Raw genomic sequence first — 10,180 nt, forward strand, 5'->3', positions numbered from 1 at the left:
TAAGAAATAGGGCACAACACGAGTTTGTTCTAGTATTTTAATGACCGGTCATCTTTACACAGACATTTTACGTACTGTGTTGAAGGTTGACGTCTTGTATCATACCGCACTTTTTGGAATTAAATGTAACGAATTATTCAAGAAAATTAGACTTTAACTTATACAACAACGTCTGAAGTAAAATATATTGAACAAGAAGGAAGCGGGGAGGGGATCTTAAAGTGTATAAAGCTAAATATCTGCTGAAAAATTTATAATTTCAATATAAATTTTCCAAATTCATTGAACTAAAGATATTGCCATAAAAGCGAAATGCGCTTGCATTGATGTCATCGCTAAACGGCCAAAAACCCTACCGTATGTGTGTTTAAGAGAAACTCTTTGCTACAACATATTTTCAAGGTTTGACCTTGAAGTTATCGAACTATCATAATTTTGTTGCTGAAAAAGATATAGTTTTATATGGTATTGTGGCTGATTTGGAACACGTTTGTGCGTTTTGTTGTCGCTAGCGACAACACGAAAAGCGTCAAACGGCACGTTGTCGGACTTTCGTCTTATCGCTAACGATGTACGCCAAACTGGCACGTTGTCGTGGGGCGTGTTGTCACAATACACATTGTCGCTCGGCTTTAATCGAAGGATTGGGTATATAAGCCAAGCGACTGGGCGACATATCGAAAAAGCGCCGCACGACAACGTGCAGTTTGTTGCGCTCGCTATCGACAAGACGACAAGACGAAAATGCGATAACGATATAGGTTGTGTTATCTCGCAAATTGTACCAAATCAGCCACCATATGTTATTGATTTTTTTCATTTAAACGTCCACGTTATGGTTAAGACTGAACACTATAATGTAAGAAGTAAAATGATATAATATGTTACGAAACGATTTAATGATATATGTGACATATTTGATATAAAGCAATACAGTGTATTATAAACCGAACATGCATCTACAAAAGTATATCATGTTATAGAAGTTCCCTACAGATTGGAATAATTAACAATGATTATAAAATTCTACTGGAGATCTCTCATCAAATATCATTTTTTCACGAATATTTATATATATATATATCTGTCAGAATATGATTTCCTTAAGTCAAACCGAGGGATGGTTGATTCCTATTAACGTGCTCCACAATGAATTTAAGTACATGAGTAATACCAGAATATAGTAGAGGTTAAGATTGTTCTTATCTTATTCCTAGCCGGTGCAACCCAATGTCAGAAATGGTTAAAGTACTCGGGTGATTCGGAATGAGAAAAACTTAACATTTGTTTTTAAAAAAAGACAAAAGACTTTACCAAAAAATAGCACAAACATATTAAAACAACATAAAAAACAAGCTTAGCTTCAAAATGTTTTGAAAAAAAATATTGAGAAAAAAAAATCCTACGCGATCTCTCCCTCTCTCTCTCTCTCTCTCCCCCTCTCTCTCTCTCTCTCTCTCTCTCTCTCTCTCTCTCTCTCTCTCTCTCTCTCTTAAAACACGTAGGACAATTAGAAATTATAAACCCGTAATTTACCATATTGCGCATAACTATTTCATAGACACACAATAAATTAGATTAAGCCTTACCGTGAACATCTCCCGGAATTTACCCAAAATCAATTGAAAATTAATATATTGTATGCATTGACCATATAATCAGTATGTTAATAAAATCAAACAATACATATAAAACAAACAAAACAAATAAGAAAAAAAATACAACTCTGAACAAATGTCCAAAAGTTCACAATATTGCACGGGTGAACTCTACAACGTACATTATTGGAATCACCGATTCAATACCATAATACACAATATAATATGGTTGCTGATTTGTGCCATTCGTGTTTTCGTCCCGCGCCCCTGCCATTTCAACGTGTTAATTCTCGACTTTTCGCTTGGTTGGTCGCTCCACGCCTCCGCCATTTTAACTTGTTGGGGTCGCGGGGTGAAAACACGAATGGCACAAATCAGCCACCATAGTATAAACTACGTTTTAGAAAACATATCTGAACAACTCAAGTCATCGTTTCCACAATACTATGGAAAGTCACAACTGTCATTAATACCTAATTTTAATCTCTGTCAAAAATCTTAACAAGGAGTTTTTAAAACCTAATTTAGAGAAATAAGATATTATTAGGAGTTGTCAATTAAATCTTAATTAGGACTAATGTAGACTCCAAAAAGCCTGCATATAGAATAAAAACCTGATTTGAACTTTTTAACTTCTTGATAGGTTTTTATAAAGAGAAAATAAGAAATGAATTTATCATAATTAGGTTTAAGATCTTTTAATTGAAAATGCAAGTTTTTAGTAGTTTTCAGTTATTAAAACGTCACACCAACACGGTAGGTTTATACTTTACTGGTGAAGGAAAGCTTCTAGTGCCCCATCCGTGCCGAAACAGGAACCTGAGTAGAACCACCGATGCTCCGTCAGCTAGCTGGATAGCTTCTTAACATGAAATAATCCCAAGTCCCTGGCGGGATTCGAACCCACATCGATAGATGGAAACTAGTCTAGTTATGAATTTGGAAAACTAAGCAAAACAATATACATGTACTTAAAAGATGAGTATTATATGCACCTAACATGTAGCGTAATTGCATACTATATTTTAATCGCAAGCAAAAAGGATATTTAAAGTGAAACGGTTTATATGGAAAGTATGCAATACCATAGATATTGATGTTGATAATATCAAATATCGTGTGTGATAACAAACTTTGAAAGAATTATATGTGGATGTTGATGATAAATTGTTGTAGAACAAAATATTAGTAATTCATCATATAAATGTCATATTACATCATATAGAATAAACATTTTTGTTCAAAGAAATATTTTGTAAGAACATCAAAATGATATGTTTCTTTTGTTTTATTTTGAAATATTTCAATTATCGAACAATCCACTTTAAAAAACAATTTTCATCTTTTATAAGCAGATGGATCGGGACAATCGTTTATGCCCAATGTTACTAAATAATTCATACTTTTACTCAATGTTTATTGTCATTTATTAATACCACTAGCTAGCTAAATTTTATCATAATTATACATTTTGCTACATGAAAAGGTAGTGTTGCGACATTTGACGGCAAGGGGAAAATCGTGCGACCTCATTAACAACACAAAGCGGCGGTTGCGACATTTATCGACAATGGTGCGACATTTAGCGGCGTTGCAACATATAACAGCAACACACACATTTTGGTACTCAGGGTTTACAACGCAATTTCACATTTTAGTTTTTTAAAATCTGTAGCAGAAAACCCGATTCACAAGTAATTTGATTTAAGGTTTACCTTTGGCGTATAGATATTTATAATGGGAGGTAATCATGTTAGTATCACGTGAAAAGGTTTGAAGAGTTATCCTTAAAATAATTTAAATACAAGTGACACTTATAGAAAAGATCAATATTCTACATACACTATTAAAACAAGATTCATGTAGTTGGTCTTACTTAACTTTTTTATTTTCACTGAACAAAGATCTACACAGTTAACGTTGTAAAATTCTGTTTAAATATCGAAGAATTCATTTACTTAACGAAATTGCATTGGCTGAATCATTGACTGTAATATCTATAAATTTGAAGATTGAACTCTTCTTATAAAAAGCATTACATCATCGGGCTGTTGCATGTGCTGTCTTTCTTAGATCAGGTCTACCTTAAAGATAACACAGCTTGTCATTTCTTCTAAGATATGTCATTGGTCAGCAACCTTTTGTTTAATTCTATTTATTATCTAGTGTTTTTTTCTTTGAACCAAAGACTTAGTCTAAATATATTCACTACTCAAGATAAATTCCAAAAAGCAGGTTTTATTTATTACGCGCTTGTTTTGCATTACGCATTACAGTTATTTGCCATCACATTAAAAGTTTTGATAGATTCTTTAAATTAAATGGTTTATTATATGCCGAAACTTTATATAAGAATCAAAGTGCTTCAAGTCTTGGGATACATTACATTAAAAAATCGCTTTGAGTGTTTCAAAGAGGCTGTTCTGTTAACTATGCCTTCACGATATCGTGTTATACACTGATTCCTCTTAACGCTTGAAACGGGAGATAATCAATTAAAGTACTTGAATCTGTTATTAACAGTAAGTTATTCCTGTTATAACGGACATTGAGTTATTTACAATGAGATTTCATATACAATACAAAATAATTATTTTTAATACCGACATACCGAATAAAAAGAAGTCTTCAATGTCTAATATTGTTCTTTTAACATTGATTATGGGACACTTCTCGATAACTTCTCGTTTAATTCAATACCTACGTATGTTAAAAACTGTTTGTATATCGTAAAACAACTTCCTCTGAATATAATAATATTTTTTGTTGATTCAGAATATATTGATTTAAATATTTACATTTTTAAATGACTGAACACTAATGGTTATAATGCGATTCATTGCAATCTTCGTTGTTTAAGGAGAAAGCTTGAAGGTTTTTTACAGAAATCACAAAATGGCTATTTTAGTGTGTTTTTTTTTCTTTTAATAACGGAAATTTAAAGATTTATCCCATTAGAAATACTTAATAGTTATAAATGCTGAAATTGTTTTTTTCTATAGCGCAGCTTTCATTACTTACAAATTACAGCTTATCATTTTCTTTAAATAATTTCTTTTGAATAATTTAAAGTGAATAGGTCTTCAATTGGCATATTTCAATTTTAAATGACGTTTGCGATGTGTGAATTTTTTTCTCTGCTCACTTGACAATATCTTACTTTTTGAAACATTAAAAAAGTCGTGAAAATTAGAATGAATCTTGAGGTGTGCTGCTTAAAAATTAGATACGTGCTGCTTAAAAATAAGGTACAAGATTTTCAAAAAGAGGTACTGTAAATTCAGAATTCCCTCCTTTCTTATAAACGAAATAATAATTAAAAGTTAATCGTGTATGTATACCCGAAAATAAAAATAATTTAATTAAAATTTAATTTTGTTGCGAAGACATACCTTGTGATACCTTGTGATGCTTGGGAAACTTTATTAGTCCCCTAACGGACTATCATTACCCTCGAGTTCCGTTTTCAGTGTCGTCCGCTCCGGTATTGGTCTATCTAATATATATTGTCCATTTTAAATCTCTTCCATTGCCAGTGTTTATCTAATTTAGATTTGAACGCATTTACATTCTTTGATAAAACTATTTCACTGGGAAGTAGGTTCCATTCGTTTTAGACTCTATAAGTGAAGGAATTTTGTCTTATTGCCTTTAGTGATCTTAACTTTTCTAATTTATAAATATGTCCTCGGATTTCATGATTTGTAACAGATAATTTGAATAACTTTTCATAGTCAAAATCGTCTATTTTGTGAATAAGTTTAAAAACTTGTATCATATCTCCACGTTGACATCTGTATTCAAGAGTTGGTAAATTCAAAGCCCTTAGTCTTTGTTCATATGTGAGTCCTCTTACATGCGGCATTACATTGCATTGCACACCTATCTTGAATAGGTTAATAAAACTCTAAGCAATAGCCTTCGAGATATATACTTAAGAAAATGTATACGACATAGAAGCAAAAGAAATCAAGTTTACATGAAGAAATATTTCTCTATAACATATAACACTATGGATTGTTATTGACATGTGTATTATTTCAAGCGCAATTAGGAAGTACCCGTTTATTTATATTCCTGCATGAAAGAAGTTATTCATGTTACTTACGTCTTAAAACCAAACAAAACAAAACATATATCTTCTTGCTAACGTTGTCCTGACTCAAGACGAGGTAAGTGGTCCTTCAAAGTAGACAGAGACGAAGACGGGTACAAGGATGCATTAGCCCCTATAAGACGGCTTGAAAGGCGGCGCCCTTATTGGCATAAAAGCACATTTTAGGTGAACCTTTTCCTTTCATATTGCCCAAGGTTACTGTAGATTTAGATTTTCATTGGTTGCCATGTACTGACTTCGTTTCGGCTCAAAATTAATATCTTTAGAAAATACCCCGTGAAAATTGCATAGTGTTTGATTATCACCAAATAACATTTAAGGGCTTGACTGAAGACATAATTGGGATCCATACCCGACAGCAAACGCTGCTTATTGCGCCTTACATGTGTCAAATGATACAATATATTCAAAAGCTGTCATAGTCGTCTACTCGGATGATGCAAAAAGGTCATTGTTCAGAAAGAAGATATTACAATCAAATTAGGATTCTCAGGTTAATAATTCAATCTTATAGAGATCATCCTTCGTTAACTACTGTGCCGCCATTAAAAATCCCGAATTTGTATTTGCATTTTGGTACCAACGGCAACATGTCTCTAATCAATAATATTATAGATTTACAATATTATGCCCTTTTTCCTTTGGATTACCATATCATGCTTTTGTCGCCATAGAAAAACTGGTGAAATCATATAGCATTTAACGCATTGATCCTCATAAAGAAGTCATTATTATAGAAAAGTGTTTGAACCCTATAATTTAAATGAAAATATTAAAAGAATAGACAATTATGCTCTTAATGATGGAACTTTTTATTCCTTGCTTTGTTGAGATTGACAGAATCTTATTCTTGGTTGTTAAGATTCGTCTTGGCAGCGGTCAGACACAGACCATTGTCCAGCTAATTCCACGTCGCCTTGTGTCATTCTTGCGTTCAAATCAGTTAATTTTCGAAATCTATATTCATTTCTTGCATATGCACTTTGCATACTTTTCAATAACTGATAAAAAAAATGGATTTCATTTGATTTATTTAAGTTCCGATTGGAAGACTTTTACTTTGTTCGAATGTCCGATTGTTTCCTTAATGAGTGACTTCTCATTAAAATTTTCCGCAATGATATTTTTTTCTGCCTTAAATTTCTTTTGAAGTCGAGACGCAAATAAAACTTCAATGGCTTAGAATCTTTCATTTTAAAGAGACTTTGAAATTTTGTTATCATATGTTGCTGTTTTACTCGTTATTCTTGAAACATTAACATCAGTAATATCGATTTTTTTTCTCTAGTTTATCAATAACTGCCCAACTTTCTGTTTACTTAGATCTCAGAATTTAATGTTCATGAACCACATTGTATATATTCGGATTGACAACAGTTCTTACACTAATTTAGCACTAAACTCCGTCTTTGTCCCTCTAGTTTTACAAATCCATGATAATCAAAATACAATGCATTGCCCAAGTTGAGGCATTTTCTTTAACGTAATTTTTTTCTTATAAAATTAAGTTTTGAATGGTACAACAAAGTTTTTGTCAATACGAGTGCCATGTGCATTTATATATTATACATACTGTTCTGGTTGCCACTATTAACTCAAGGACAATAGAAGTGCATTACTAGTAATCTGTTTTCTTGCTTTAAATCATTCATAACTGGTTAAGATCTTATGCTATCATATCTTTACGAATTCAATAAATGTTTAACACTTCTTTGCTAACGTTTTCTGTATCAGTTAGGGGTACGACATCAATAAATACGGGTTGCTTTCGAACCTGATAGAAGCTATAAATAGGTGAAATTACACGACTATACTTCATAATAAAATACATATGGTTTGATTTATTTTTGGTTCTTAACTTACATTGATACATGGACGATATATGGTTACTTTCAAGCATTTATTGGTTGGGAAAGACCTCAGGTCCTTCTCAGTCTAACAAGAGTAAGCGTGTGAGTTAAGCTGTTACACAGATTTTTCCTTAAACTGGCTAAATAGCTTCCTCAAAGTTAGACTTTTGGAATTGAATATTTAAACCAAAAGCAATGAAGTTATTCCGACTCACCTTCATTAACGATATAGCCATGGACTCATGCTCTCACTAAATTCATTTCCTGTACTTTTTAATCCGGACATTTTATTACAGTAAAACGGGAAAGTGCTGTTTCTGTATGATGCATTCATTGAATGCCGCCCTTACGTTGGGATCTTGCTTTTCATAGTTTACTCGAAACTCAAGCTTTGTTGGCATTGTTCCTTGATTTCACTTAAGATATTTTACCGAAAAATGAGCTAAAATACAATTAAAAAATCAAAGTTTTCTGATCTCTTCGATCTCAAAAGCTGATAAACGTTTCCTTGATAAGCTTTAGACAGATAAATGTATTTGCGTATACCCTAGGCCGAAAGGGGCACAAACTAATTTACATTAATTTTACATGTTTTATTGATCATTTGATGCTAAGTATGTTCAGCTAATTTGGACACACATGAAAGTGTTTGACTGCAACGTAAAGTCCCCAAATGCATTGGAATGCACAATATTTCGCTATCAGTTTCTCTACTTGTAATAGGGTTTGTAAGCGAACAGCATGGATCCTGATCAGACTGCGCGGATGCGCAGGCTGGTCTGGATCCATGCTGGTCGCAAACGCATTACGTTTGTTTTGTCATGACGCGGCTCATATGGTTACTTTCAAACATTCGATTGGTTGGAAAAGACCTTAAGTCTATCTCATTCTAACGATATTGATTGTGTGAGTTAAGCTATTAAATAGATTAGCCATAGACTTGCTGGATTGCATCTACACTTTGCAGAATTCAAAGCTGTGTAGGATTTTAAATTGGATACTCAAAACAACATTGGTGAAGTGCACGTAATTCCAAGTCACCGAGTTACTCAGCCGCTAGACTATGAAGAAGCCTCGAAAATATGTTTGCACGGTTCTCAGTAAAGGTGTGCCGTGAATCTTGGTTGTATTTGCTTTTATAGAGAAAATAAAATCATACAAAAGGATTTTCCCTTGCTAAATGCTCTTACTTACTTGATTTCCTGTAATTTTCATTCGAATATTTCGGAACCATATCACCGCGTGTTTAAAAGGCAAGTGCTCTTTCAGATTGGGGATGCATTCATTGAACGTCGCCCTTCTTAAGTGATCTTGCTTTTCATAGTGTACTCGAAACTGACAGGGGGCACACACAGTGTTTGGATGATAGATACTGCTTGATGGTGACCTTAAAATGTGTTTTCAGTCATAACCTTATAATATGTATATAAATATAGACAAGGGGCATTACTCTGTAAATAGAGAACAACTGAAAGGTCTCGATACACCGGTTTTATCACTTGACCAGAGTTTCCAAAATGTCTTCGCCGAAGCAGATTTCTGATTTGAAGTATTAGTTTGAAACAGACAAATTTAAGAGCGCTTAACGACTATTTTCGCAGGTAGGTAATAGAAACTATGTTGCGGTATTGTTTGCATGCGTTTATTTTTACGGCCCCCTTTTAAAATTGACATTTTACCCGCATATTTGTTGTTGCGACATCTCGTACGAGTAAGCAATTTTGTGACAGAAGTTAACGGCTTGAAATAAATTTATTAAAGTGGGCTAAGGGAATCAGAATAGAAATAGTGCTGATCAATTGTGGATTGAATAAGCTATGCAACACAGTATAGTTTGAGGATTTTTTAAAATTTATTAGAGGGAAATCTGGCATGAATTTGTGGGTGATCGAAACTTCTCTATCTACCGAGTTATGCCCCTTGTCTATATTTATATACATATTCTAAGGTTATGACTTAAATCTCACTTTAAGGTCACCATTAAGCAGTATATACCATCCAAACACTGTGTCCCCCCTGTGATTTTTATGAATAAGTTGCTCTTCACAAAATGTTCGAAAATCTGAAATAAGGCATTTACAACTGCTACAAAACTTTGAATGTATTTTGCAGAAAAATAGTTAAATTTGTGACCGACACAAACTTAATGGATATTTTAAGCACTGTCAATAATTGTTCGTTGGTGAAATATCCTTTTTCTAGAGGAATAAAGCGGCCTTCAGGATCATTGACTCAAGCACTTTTCAGTGTTGAAAATTGAGTACCGCTCAAGCCGGGGCTAAGCGGCGTCAGGGTTGTTGCACTTTTTCATTATTTTTATGTACAGACTCAATCAAAGCGAGTCTGCAATTTTAATTTAATTTTGCTGTTTTAAATGCTTCCGAGGGATCACTTTTTCTAAATATTTATATATTCCGAGTGTGATTTTTTGGTGTATGGGAACATAATCATAATAAAAAATTATACAGTTTTCTTCCAGATTCATTTCTATAGGACCAGTTAACGCAAACTGCTTCTTTCATCAACGTCCATCCTTTAGTACTTGTGTAAAAGTATTTGTTTCAAATATTTAGAATTGAATTATCGACCACTCCCGGCTAAACAATTTCTTAATT

This window comes from Ruditapes philippinarum, unplaced genomic scaffold (genome assembly GCF_026571515.1).
Source record: "Ruditapes philippinarum isolate M1 unplaced genomic scaffold, ASM2657151v2 ctg6645_1_1_1_1, whole genome shotgun sequence".
Classification (NCBI taxonomy): Eukaryota; Metazoa; Mollusca; class Bivalvia; order Venerida; family Veneridae; genus Ruditapes; species Ruditapes philippinarum.